This window comes from Diadema setosum, chromosome 16, assembly GCF_964275005.1.
Source record: "Diadema setosum chromosome 16, eeDiaSeto1, whole genome shotgun sequence".
NCBI classification, from domain to species: Eukaryota; Metazoa; Echinodermata; class Echinoidea; order Diadematoida; family Diadematidae; genus Diadema; species Diadema setosum.
Window position 1 is genome coordinate 2,458,565 of NC_092700.1, and position 14,708 is coordinate 2,473,272.

Sequence of the window (14,708 nt, forward strand, 5' to 3'; positions counted from 1 at the left end):
AGGCCTATAAATGGTTACTTAATTGGCAATAATAATTAGGGTAACACTTTCTGCATGACCCTCTCGTAGAGGCTACTCTGGGAAAATAAGAAAATAATTTTTGATATTTCATAAAGATTAGCATACAATAAATCTCTTGCATTACCGTTCCGAGTGCTTGCCCTCATGTTATGCTTCTCTGCGCGAACAATTCTTCGTATAGAGATGAAGAATAACTTCGATCGCATTGTACGTGCCATCTGCTCCGCGTCATGTCATATTTGATACAAGTTAACTTGATAACATGCACTGTGTCCTGTATGATTTCAGCTTTCGGAAGATACAGAGTACGCAATTTCTCCTCGATATTGCGGTGAAATCGACTCAAGCTAGAAAGGAAATCAAATCCACCCAAATCTAATCAGTGCTGTCATCAACAATACGAGAGTTCAATACTCCACAATTTCATTCCTGTACCGTCTACACTACATCAAAGTCTACGTGTAGTACTGCACTCTCATCTCGCGCAATAACGTACAAGTCTTAACCCGTATTGCCCCATTCTTACGCGATAATGATTCCAAGCATTGTGGGAATGGGTACATGACACACACACAAATGGAGCCTGAGATTTAGACAAACTAGTCTCTCTGATGCAGTGATAATCGAACGGCTTGAGGCAAAGCCCGTATAGGAACAGGTGTCGAGGAATAAAGGATGAGCGCGGTTGATCGCTGTGGATCGGCATGAGCAAGGAAAGCCCGAAGGATGTCATACAATCATCAAAGTGACGTAAGGATCCTTCATTTGTACAGTCTCTGACTGTTTGACTCTGTAGCACGGGTGTGACACCTTTGAAGTTCAGCTGCCTTAGACTTTTGTCCAGACCGTGGGTTTCTTTTATCGTTATGGGTTGGAATACAATGTATGATGTTATGCTTCTACAGTGTAGATATTCACTCATGTATGCGTATGTATGCATTTAAGTATGCCTTTATTCAAGAATTAAATAATTGATAATTGACTAGATGATTGATTATCTAATTAGTCTATGCTACTATTTATGTAGGCCTATTCACTGTTTTCAAAAAAAAAAACATGTTTACATGAATTTAAGGCTAGTAGTATTCATTAAGTTTTCTTTTCAAAGAATGCTGGGTCTGTGAAAAAGGCCATCACCTCGAAGCACATAAAAATATATTGGCTAAAAAAAATACGGACATCATTATGGTGTCTCCATTATTTGCTACTCATTTTTCAGGGTACAAATAGTAACATTCTGCCGACAGCTGTCATGAATGCAAGACTATGCAAGACTACATCCGAGCCTGCAACATGTTAAATGTTAACTGGGATTATGTCAAGACCGTAATGTTCTCCTATTACGTAGTATGCGACCGTCACATAACCCATATAGACCCGATGATTAACGACTTCATCGTTGGCATTAGCCTTCATTACAGTCAGAGGCATTATTTTGGACTAACAGTTCCCATTTACACTCTGAAACTTGTCCGATGTGATATCAGCTCCACCCTCTCATGTTAGAATCAATGCTATGATATTCTCTCCTATAGCATAAACACCAAGATATACATCAGCCGTGCAAGAGAACATCACCATCTTATACACAAATCGTTGTATTTTGATAATGTTCAACGTATCACTGTGTATCTTCAGATTTCCAAGGCTGGTAAATTGTGCTGAGTTAATCCTGTGAATGACTATTTACCTATATAGACTACTTCTAAAGGCGTAATCCTGGGGTCCTTTCCATGAAGTCCTCACGTAAAAGTCTTTACATAAATCTCAGAATGGCCAAAGTCGCTCATATGTTGCTATATGAGACTTTCAAAGAGGAATAAAACCCATTTCATGAAGTCTCATCATAAGTGTGTCTTATGAACGATAAACCTCGCATGATACTTTCATGAAACCGACCCCACGTCTCAAAGGGGAATAAAGGAGAAAAATTAATGTAGAAATATTAGTAGAACACATCAGCGGAGTTTAAGGAAAATCAGACAGTCCGTTGAAAAGTTTAGAATGTTTAAAGTTTTGGTGCAGCCATGGCTGGATGGGAAGACTACTTTGTGACGTCAGGTATGAAAACAATGAAAACAATGATATAAAAACAGAATAATTAGTGTGTTCTTTGATGCTATACAGGTGTATAACGGGTCTCATTCTCAATCTAAAAATTAAAACAATATTTATAGATGCAGTCATTATGATGGTAATGGAAAAAAATGAAACATAATGGTGATGATAATGTTGGTATAGTGATAACAATACTATAATAAGATGATTATGACTATGAGTAAGAACAATGAATATCCTGGGGACATTGGTAAATCTTATTATAATGAATTAATTATGATGTAAATGATTTGGGAAACATGAAAAATAGCTCAGGATGCACCAGGTAAAACAATATTTTGCTTAAGAAACTGTATTCCACAACACTTTTACATACAAACAGTAGAATGCTCGTATTGCTGTTTATTGGTGGTCATAGTTTGATCCGATAATGGCTAACCGATAAGGAGAGACGAGCGCATATAGATCGAGGGTCAAAAGTCAGTAGATGGGGATCAATTCTGGTAGAGGATACGTCCCATGCATCTATGTTTAATCAAGACTTAACGGACAAGTTCACCTTCATGGATTGAGTGAATGCAGCAATATTAATAGAACACATCAGTGAAAGTCGGAAAATCAGGAAATCCGTTCTAAAGTTTCATATTGTTTTTTTTTTTCGCAGTCTACTACAGTTAATGTCACATGCGCAGAACGTCATAAAGAAAATATAAAAAGAGCTTCACATTTTTTTTTTTTTAAATACACATTCCCTCAACTTGTCACTGATGTAATATGTAATATGGCGGTACTGAAACTTCAAAAATTCAAAACTTTAGAACTGATAAACCGACTTTCTTCAAACATTCATTGATGTGTTCTATTGATATTGCTGCATCATCTCAATCCACACGTATAAATGACTGTGAACTTGCCCTTTAATATCGGGATTATAGAGTTCAATCTGCGTATATCTGAATCTGACTTTTGCATTTTTGTGTGACTTCTTAACGACATTTTAGGGCAGAATTCGAGGAAAAGTTTACCTCTCCTTTGATGTATCATTTCAATCTTTCTGCCTGATGCAAAAATGTCTTCTCAAGATGAAAATTTCTGCATGCTGTAGGAACAAGAAAAGAGTAGGGATTCTTTACCCGTATAGCAGCTCACCTCGCTGCCCTGTGAGATCACGACAACCCTTGTCTTGCCTCCACCCGCCTTGGTCCCCGAGAGAAAGTCGCTGGAGGTGACCCCGCTAACGGAAGAAACAGCTGTGTTGTGATGAGCAGATAGGAGAGAAATAAACACATTTGGAATTGACTTTCTAAATCAGATATAGGCGAAAGTGAATAAGCATGAAAGCTGGTATAGACCAGGGAGGTAGAAGCCCCCACCCAGAAGAGAAGAGAAGAAGAGAAAACATACCTTCAATGGCGTGATATCCATCATCGGAATGCGCACTATCTCCTTTACGCTTCGTGAAACATGGCTGATAGAAGTCCGCTCAACGTTACTTTAATCCGCCCATGTCTAAAGACAGCTCGTCTACATACAATGCCAGTGGCATCTTTGGGGGTGCTTCTGACAGGGTTAATGATAATATTCATCTCTCTTTATCTCTTGTTTAAATGTTACGTAATATCTAATGTATAATTGTAACAAAATAATATTTGTGTACCATACATGTATACCATGTTTGCGCATAGTGTGTTTTATGCATACATGATTTATCAAAAATGGCTGCTGGTATTGACATTAATTTCACGCACGTTGTATTGTATTAGTTTTTGTTGTATTCACAGTTAAAGATGAGATATATTGATAAGTTGAATGTTTGAAAATTGATGTTGATATTAGATATGTTATAATATGATGATTTTCCTGTTTTATAATGTTGGCAAGAAGATGCCTCTCTTATGCTGTAGGCCTATATGTCATTCGAATGCTGTTCATGTAATTGTATATTGTATATTTTTGTTTTGTAAAAAGCAGGTGACCAAAAGAAATATCCATGATATGGACAATAAAGACTGAAATGAAATGAAATGAAATGAAATGAAATGAAATGACATGACATGAAATTAAATTGAATTAAATGAAGTTACTTTATCAGTTTATTGTACACTATCCCAATATTCCTTTTCACCTGGTTGCAGAAACTCTACTTTGCAATATCTTTGTACTATTTTGGATATAGAAAATAAATGAAATAATAAAAAAGAAATACAATGTTTGTCCATTCAAACACACACACACACATTCACATCGGTAGGATGGGCATGGAACAAACATATGCAACATATTGCAGGATGCGTGTAATACGCGACCTCTCGTCTCGCTCCCTTGCTTGATATTGGTATTGAACTGGAAGGAATCGTCCATCCAATAAACCTGTCATGATCAGAGAGAAAAGATGTACATGTATATGTATACAAATAGATGAATACCCTTTTTGTCATTCTATCTATTTTTGGTATCTTTATTTGTGAAGCGTATGCACAAAAAGTTAAATGTCTAGGCCTATAGAGACAAAGAGAAGAGAATGTGATCACATCTAATACAGAAAAATAGATAAATAAATAAATGAATAGATTAATAAGAACATAATAATATATATTTAGATATACGATTTTAAATTTTGAATAAAATGATGATGTAATGTATATAGGAAGACAGACAAAGACGTTTGAGAAGGAATTAGAGAGAGGGAGAGAGAGAGAGAGAGAGGGGGGGGGGGGGGGAGGATCGGTTCCCAACCTATGGACTGCTCAGATGACCGTGAAATATTAATCGTTAGAAATGTCAAAACACAGACTCGTGCCACTCAGAGAAAAACACCATAATTTCCCACGTAAATTGCCGTTACCATGGAGATGAGTGAGATGTATACTTGGCGAACCTTTTACCCTTTCAATTCTCCAGAGACCTCGTGTTTGAGAGTTAAGAATATTTGTAGCGAAGCAAATATAAAAGGAGAGGATGAAGATATCATTCATATAGGTGCGTATGTGTGTTTCTCGATTCCAGGTATGTATTGATGTATACAGATAATGATAATGAATTTTAAGATGTTCCTTTTTCTTCCCTTTTCTATTGAAGATCTGTAATCTACATAAATCAATGAATATTCAGCATCTGTTCAATAATTATAGTTTTACATTCATTCAGTAAAATATACATCCAAATGATAAGTGCATACATGCGGTATATTACAATTCAAAATGAAATTATTTTTGTTATGGTTTTAATTCAAGTATGAATTTAGATACGTGCTTAGAGATCAGTCAAGCATAAGGAGAAAAATGACCGAAACATTATTTTGTCCTTGTTTTTCCCTTACAAACCGACACTTTTTGCGGGTGCATGAAATACTTAATACTTAATCTTTGGCCTAAAACAATAATGAATTGAATGAAATAGTAAAACCGTACATACAGTACACTGTAGATTATTTTACTTGCATCATATTGTTGTCGCAGACAATGATCTCCGCTTGGTACTATCACGTAAACTGCTTTCGAGTTGACAGCAAGGCGTTTTTGTATAGCTATACCATGACGGCATCACACTGAAAAATGGATAGAAAGACACACACACACACACACACACACACACACACACACACACACACACACACAAAAGCAACAACATACAACAACAAACCCAAACCACGTCGATGGTACGTCGATTACGTCGATGTAGGACAATATTTGTCAATCAGTTGCAACGAAACCAAAACCAACCAACCAACCAACAAACCACCACCACCATCACCACCACCACTACCAACAACAACAAACAAAACAAACTTAAATCGATGTTATGAGTTGACTTTTGAATTCAGTTGCCGCCAGTTTAACAAGCTAGGTTTAGCCGCTAATGTGGTCAAGTGTTCAATAACCAGTTCGGCCAAGGCATACACACGACATCGTGCACCGAGAATTACGTGGAGCTACAAACACATCATTCTCTACTACTGTCAAACGTCTGAGAAGTATCGACTACATTCAGAATTGCACAATATTGGCTGGGATAATAACGATACAACTATTGACAATAACGGTAATGATAATAATATTGAAGACGATGACCATGATAATCATAAAAATAAACGGTTGCACTTAAAAAGTACTTGTAAATGTTGTCTTTCGATAAATTCTGCAAACAACCAAAATATCCTCGAAAACAAAAGACGCGGTTTTATATGAGCGCATGAGGCGTCTCACACGTCGTCATTATCAAATATAGATATATAAAAAAAAACACCTAATCGCAACTTACGAAATAACGATAGCTCACGTCCAAAGTTCACAGCAAAAAAGTAACTTGACATAGCTTGATATAAATAGCGCCCCTGCGCGACAGAGAGAGGGTACGAGGGTCGCCTTGTCAACGCATCAAACGGTGGGAACCTGATATCGACCTCAGTGACCTCCGAGGTCATCAGGGGAGAGCGAGAGCAGAAAAGACTCTCGACTCGACTCCCAACTTTCCCTACTTTCTCTCGCCACTTTTCTCCCGTGTGTATGATTCTCTCTCTCCTCCCTCTCTTTACACGTACAGACTGAAAAGACACAATAACACAAACACATACGCATACACACACACTCACACAAACACACACACACTCACACAAACACCCGCACACTCTCTCAGTCTCGCGTTCAAGGCCTCACGAACTTCGGCAGCGGCCAGAGCCGCCTAACTCGAATTCTATGGCCAAAGCTCGTTTGTTCTGCTCCCCTCGGCACAAGGAATACCGCCGAATTATTTTCATGTGCAAGAGCGTTCATGCGTTCCTCGCTAATGCTGCACATACTTTTACCAAAGAGTCAACGCTAGTCGAAGAACGAGAAAGAATCTGCCTTCACTTACTGATCTTGGCGCAGTTTCGCGGGCAACAGCAAGTAGTTGTGATGCGACACCAAAGTACTAAGAACAAGCTCAAACGTTTGTACATGGAATCTTAATCTTCTATCTGTGGTATGAAACCTGAATGGCAGCAGCGTTGGAGTCATATTGGGAGCTAAAAACAGACGTGCTTCTGACCTTGGCAGATCGACGGGATTACGGATTTATACTTTGGAACTTATCCAGTATTAGGACTTGATTATCGCTCAAAAAAAAAAAGAGAAAAGTTTGCGGAATTTCGTGGTCGCATCGCCATTATGTAGAAGCCGCATATGTGCGGCTGTGTTAACTGTCTTTCTAGCTGGCTGCAAGCTATGCACACAGCACGGGGCTGCAAGCTTTTCTCAGACTAGAGATCATTTTCGGTACTCAACGATGTCTCTCATCCATCCAAGCCGTAGGATAAGAGAAGATACTCTGTTGTGAATCAGTGAGACAGGTCGCCAGTGGAAACCAGCGCAGAAACCCCATGTCAAGCTGAAACTTTACTCTGACTCTGAGGAACTTCTGAGAATATAGCGCGGGAATCAATGGCACAGTGTTGGCATAATTTGGAGTGCTGAGGAGAAACCCAGAATCGCCCGCAAACGGATCTGCGCTGAACAGGATTCTGATGGGCATTTATAGTACAGTGAACGTTTCCGCCGTTTTCACAAAGACAAGGGAATAATACTTGTGCAGTTCTACCAGATTATGTTTATGAAGGGAGACAACAAGGTGCGTGAGTCTTACTAATCAAAACGATTATGCAACAATACTAGTTACTGTACAAGTAGCTCCATGGTTCTATGAGCCTCTTCCCATATAATTGTATATTTTTAGTCATTCTTGCCATAGTCTGGCTCGCAGACGTTCAATTGTCTTCTTCAATAGATAACATACATAAATAGTGTCGCGTGCTTCTAAAGTTATGAAATTGAGTTTGAAATACTCTTGTCTGTTCTCGATGAAATCATCTCCATCTAATAAAGCTATTTACCAGCAAGAACGTCACAAATCCAAGCGTCAAACTTGCATCACATTATAGAATTGAAACAACAAAAACTAGGTTACAAGTGTACTCTCGCCTCTCAGCAAACACTATAATGTTTAGTGTATCAACATGAAGTAATAGCATCAAGTTTAGTTGACCGAAAGATCGGTCTGTATCTGTCCGTCGGGGAATGTTCCGCGGAGACTGCGTCTGGCTTCACGGATCCCCTCCGTATACACACCGAAGTCAATGATTGCGGCTCCTGTGTGGAGCAGTCGCGCATAGATCAAACGTTACGATAAACCAAATTTCAGACAGCTTTTTTACATTCAAACAAGTTTGACATGACATGACACATTATGCAGCAATATTTGGGATAAATTTCTCAATTGTGCAATCGAAATACTCACATAAACTCGGTTATAACGCAGAAATTTTATCGATATCGCAACATCGCCGTTCGCAAGCTGTAAGTCGCCATTTTGAATCTGTAAGCCAATCACATGCGAGGTACGTGTTTTAGTAAAACAAATACGTAGAAACTACCTCGCATGTGATTGGCTAATAGATTCATAGTGTATGTTTCTGCATTTTGAACGTGACGACGCGACAGGCTGTGTTTTACGTTGAAAATTCGACTAAAATGTTGGATTATTCATTAATCTGGTGAGTGTAATGTATTCTTAAAAAGCTAATTTTACTATACAAGCTTAAATTTGGCGACCTAGGGCCGTGAATTAGACGCAATCGAGAAGGGTGAGGTACCTCACCCAATTTTCCATAGAGACAGTGGTTAAGAACATCCACACAGCAATGGGTACTGCAAGCTTCCGTCTGTCTACGGAGGACAGCGTTAATGGCAAAATATAAAAAGAGTCCTCCGGACAGACGGATCTTTCTGTCTACAAGTTTAGATGCACTAAAAATCGGTAGAGGCATACAAGCAATTTTGCTTTCAGGTATGAGATCAATCAATGCATATCGCTTGTCAGATCAGTAATTCAAAGTTGGCCAGAAGTTAGCCATGAGAGACATTTCACTATGTCTATGACGTGGTAATTATTGGAAAAAGAGTTACAGAAAAAGCTCAAAGGCATACTTCTGTATTATGCATTAATAAAATGGTGACGAAACATCGCATGGCAACTCTTTATACGCATAGATATGAACGGATTTTATACAACAATATGAATAAAAAAAAAACGCCAGACATTATGTAGGGATTAGGTTCCATGTTGCCGAAAGTGCAATATTGCTTGATGCCTATATTTATTTACAACCGTGTATACCTTAAGCCAACAAAATCTAGTAAATTCCGTTACCAAGACTGGAAGATGCCGCGATAGTATAAGCTTTCTGCAGTTCGGTTCAGTATTATTATACATGATTAATGGCTTGACGTATAAGTGTTTACATGTTATGCCATGATGCCGGCCATTTCTTGTACAAATTGTACTTCGTACTAGGGAGGTAGGAAGAGCCACCTCCCTGTTCGTACGGAGGGAATGAAAGCTGTCCTTCCCCTTCCGTGAGCAGGTGTAGCCCTCTTCCTCCTCAGCCCTCCCTCCCCAACCCCGTCATCTCCCCATCCCTCCCTCTGCCCTCTAACCCCTCCACAGCACTCTTGAAAGTAAATGGTAACCCCTTGCAGGGAGGTGGGAAGGCCACCTCCCTGCCCCTTGGTAAGACGAAAGACTCTCTGTATTAAAGAGATCGTAAACACTTATTTGATGAAAATTGGTTTTGAAATGGCTGAGATATCCAAAACAGAGCAATCCCAATGAAAGCTTTGTGACCCACCTTTACAATTAGGATTGCTTTGTGTTACTTTATTTTTTGATGTTTCAGCCATTCCAAAACCGATTTTCATCAAATAAACTTTGAATTCCTCCTAGAATGGTATGCACTACACTATTTCAAGAGCGGTTTCTTGGTATCTTACAAAAAGTTAAATGTCAATTAATGCTCACCTCCACCAAACTATACCACCCCTTTAAGGGTGCTCAAAAAACCGTTTGTTCCGCTAGTCCTCTAATGACGCGTGATATGAGTTCGATACGGGAAGATGGCCAGTGATGAGACATGCGGAACGACAAGGTGTGAGCGGGCGTGGGGAGGGGAGGGGAGGTCTGAGAGAAGGGGGACCCTCGGAAACAGAGTTGCATAAATCACGGAGAGATTCTCACTCCGCTTGCTGATGATACAAAACTCAAGTTGGCGTCTGAGGGTGGGTTGATCGATGACGCCGTGGATGTGTGACTAACCACTGGGTGTGTAAACAAAGCGTAGTGTTCATACTCGCTCCCCGAAGGAAGCTCGTTTGCAGACGTTAGAAAGAGATGATCTCTGATTATTTGGCTAATGATACGTATTCAGAGAGCATATTGCCGCTAGTGAAATGTGATCAGAGCTACCCAAATCGAGAGCACCTGTGGCGAGGAATACCGAAACACTTCTGAGTGTGTTATTACTTTATCAATAACTTTATATGAATAAGAATAAGATGATTTTATCGTAATGGGTTTGAAAACATCCTTATGTAAAGTATATCCTGTTCGAAAAATACTGAAGATTATGACGCAGCTACATTTACAATATTACTATGTTCGAGTAAACGTAGACGCAATCTCATTTTCGGAATTCTAACCAAATCAAGTTCACGTTCGAGTTCACGTTCAAGGTCACTACCACAAAATAGAAGTAGGCCTACGTACAAAGGCAATTAGTTCAAATACACACAGGCCTACTTATTACATCCCCAAAATTATTAAGGGCAAGTGTGTTTAGGGTCTACAGGTAAAATGAAACATAAAAGAGATCCACGTACGATATATTGCCTCATGGTGGAATATAACAGTAGGAGGCCTGTAATGGCATTCCCCCTACATTTATAGATTCAAGATCAGCTTAAAACACATTTTCTTCAGAAATGCTGAGAGCCTGGCAGTGCGCAAGACCACCACAACTGTTAATCTCGACTGAAGTAGGGTATACGCGGTCATTTTTGTGTGTGTGTATGTGTGTGTGTGTGTGTGTGCTTGTGTCATTATCGAAGACGCTTAAAAATAGCAACAAAAAAGAGCAAAAATGATATGTTTTCTTCTATACTTTCAAAGTAAACAGAGAGCTTGGATTTCCATGTTGTCGACTTGCCGAGAGCAAACACATTTCCTCTCTTCGACGTTCCTCGATCAATCTTGAAGCTATGGAGGCATCATAATGTCGGCATTACCCGCTCGTATATATAGGATGTCAGCCGTTATAGCGGATACGATACGGATATCGTTAGAATTAATGAGTTTTCCGTAGAATGAATCAGAGTCGTTGTGCAGTATAGAGAGCGCTCTATCCAATCATTTGCAGTCGACATACCGCTTGATTGATGGTAAAAGTCGGACTACTTTATCTACGAGTACCAGCTGAAGTGACCTTAGTGGTAATTAGGACAGTTATCGAAGCAATAGCGACGTAGTATACTGACAACGAACACGACATATAATTTCGTTTTCTTTCCTCGTGATCATCGACTTCCTTTGTCGAGGGATTCCGTTGAGGTCAATCAGTTGGATTAAAGGGGATTAATCTGACCAGAGGGGGAGGGAAGGGGGATGAGGATTTGGCCTCAAGGGTATCTGGATAACCAGGGGGTAGGATTATGATGGGGGTAAAGGACAGGATTGTTGGCTTAACGAAGGTCAGTTACCTGGCTGTCATATACCACTAATGACACTAATAGCTGACGGACATGTGGACTTAATAAGGCTGAATAGATTATAAAAAATCTGAAATCTGAAGAAACGCATAAAGATAATGCCGAACGTTTTGTGCCCAGGTCGTCTTCTTATACGACGTGATTATACAAACCTGATTATATCACCATCAATAGTCTATATAACAGCATACCGTAATAGTAATAATGATGATGATAATGATAAGAATAATATAATTAATAATAATGATGATGACAATCATAATAATAATAATAATAACAATAATAATAATAATAATAATAATAATAATAATAATAATAATAATGATAATGATAATAAAGGACATTTATATTCCGCAGCTACAATTATAGTAATACACTCTACTGCGCATTACAAAGTAAAAATCACGACATACATCATTCAAACATAGAATCGTTGTTCAAAAGATAACTTTTTAACAGCATACCATGCTAATAAAGCGTAAACCTATTAACTTTTTTTTTTTGCGCTAACACTGCTCTATTATTTATGTTGAAATCAAATGTTCTTGTTCGGGTCCATGACATTTGCTCATGCGATAATTAGCTCCAGTGAAATATTTGCACGTTAAGCCAAACATAAATTCTACCCTCAAACAAAACCCTAACCCACATCAAACTAAATCTAAAGCCCTATCACAACCCTACCTCAAATCCTAAGTCCTTGGAGAAAGTAAGACCGGAGCAATTGTCGCTGGCGCAAATGCCGTGTCACCTCTCGTTTAAATACATTTCCATCCCATAGCTTGAATTTTTGCGCAACGGTAGTAATACCATGTAGCACCATGCCAGTCAAAATATTGCAACAGGAAACTTTGCTGAAGTGCACTTTTAATCTCGCATGATTCACATGATTTCTGGAAGATACGCACTCATATTGCAAAATGCACCCAATATACTGTCCTGGCTTTGAAATTGAGATGTCGATATCGTTTCCTCTTCTTTTGCTGATTGGATGTGAAAGGGGTTGAGAGGGATGGGAGGGGGGGGGGGGCAGAAGAGGGTCTGATCAACGTTGTTTATTTATTTTAATCCATCAGTGGCTACGATAACTTGTCAGAATTGAAATAAAATCACGGATTTGCGATAATACGGATCGACAGATCGGCCTCCTCCTCAGCAGCGGAACAGAAGCCAAAAACTGTCATGCGAGAAATACAATTTGGAGTAATTAAATTGGTCTTCCCGCATGGGGACATAAAACAGACGAACTGAGTAAATCTGGTCCCTGGGTTGTTTTGTTTTGTTTTGTCTTCCACGCTTGTGTATATCCCAATGATCGTGCTCATCAAGCTTTAAAGGGAATTTTATTCTCGCGTTCTGACTTTAACACACATGCACAAAATTGAATACACGCATTTGCTTTTTTTTTATTATGTTCATGAATATTTTATTTAATCATTTAATCATTTATATATTCTTATGCATATATTATGTAGGCCTATGTATCTATTTCTGTCGTTCGAATATACCCATGCACAGATGTTAAAGGGAAGACAAACCCAAAGAGCAATGTGGATTGAGTAAAAGCATTAACATTAGTAAAACACATCAGTGTAAGTTTGAGGAAAATCGGACAATCGATGCAAAAGTTATGAATTTTTAAAGTTTTGGTGTTGGAACCGCTGGATGAGGAGACTACTAGAGGTTATGACGTATGAGAGGACCACAATATAAAGAAAATATAAAAGGAATTCCACAAAAATTCACTTTTCTAGCAAAATGAAAGAGTTCTTGACTAACCGCTTTCAGAAAGCAGGGGAAATAAGTGCTACCCCTAACATATGTCAGTATCAAGTTGATGGAATATGTAATTTTCATGAAAAATGAATTTTCATTGAATTCCCTTTTTATTTTCTTTATATTGTAGTCCACTCATACGTCATAACCTCTGGTAGTCTCCTTACCCAGCAGTTGCAACACCAAAACTTTAAAAATTCATAACTTTTGCATCGATTGCCCGATTTTCCTCAAATTTTCACTGATGTGCTCTATTAATATCACTGCTTTCACTCAATCCACATTGCTCTTTGGGTTTACTTTCCCTTTAACGGATGTCAAGGGGCAATGTTAGGCATTCTTTTTAATGATAATGTACTGGCTGAGGTATATTAGCTTACCAGCAGAGATTTTACTGCTTTTGTAGTACCACAAAAGAGTTGATAAAGTTTGTGTACACAGTTAGGGGATCGACTGTTGGCGTTTAATCATTCTAAAATATTGATCATTATGAGCAAGTACCGAGCTTACACAGTATATCCTATGATACGATGTTACTCCGATTGCCATAATAATCGAGATGAAACCTTCAGAACAAATAATAACAGAGGTTCGGAGGGGGAAAAAAGAGAAGAAGAGGATATGGTGTCTGTTTACAGTGGTTTCCATAGTAACCAACTTTCTTGTCACCCTTAACTTTGGTCTTAGGGCTTACTCAAAAAAAAAAAAAAAAAAGGAAAAAAAAAAGCAGAGTGAACGCTTTGCAAATCCTGGAATTTATTTCTTTTTAGTGATGTCTCACTTGAATAAGACTTTCACTCACCCGCTGGGTCCGCCTTCGTGCTACCTAAAGCCATACGGCAGGACTGGTGACAGAGCTTGTTTGCAAATCGATATGAAAATAGTCTTTAGTTGTCTGGATGCAAGGCTAGACTGAAATGTACAGGAATCCACGGCACCCTCAGTCCTGATAGTCAGACACATTAGAATGAAGAGACACGTTGTTGTGAGTGCAAGGGCCAAGAACCTAGTTGGAAGCTTCGGAATGCGATAAATGGACGGTTTTTCGCTGGCCCCTAGGATGTACGGCATCCCACAACTGGCAGACGAGATTTAGGGAATCCCTGCGTGCTGGGTGCATCCACCTCGGGGTACCTTGGGAGTTCACAGGGCGCTGGGATAAACAACCATGAAATTACCCTGGCCTACTCGAATGTCTAGCGTGCGTGTGTGAAAGTACGTATGTTGACTTCTCATACACCCGTGACTAGACCACAGACTTCCAGAGATAGAGAGGAC

General features: G+C 39.0%; 1 protein-coding gene across 1 annotated transcript in view; it reads left to right on the forward strand.

Annotated features, from left to right (window-relative positions):
- Positions 1–7,423: 7,423 nt before the first annotated feature.
- The window catches only part of LOC140240200 (uncharacterized), a 135,380-nt gene continuing 128,095 nt past the window's right edge, over positions 7,424–14,708 (forward strand). The window contains exon 1 of the mRNA XM_072319995.1: positions 7,424–7,686. The gene's annotated coding sequence lies outside the window, so the exon portion shown is untranslated. The remainder of the gene's footprint in view (positions 7,687–14,708) is intronic.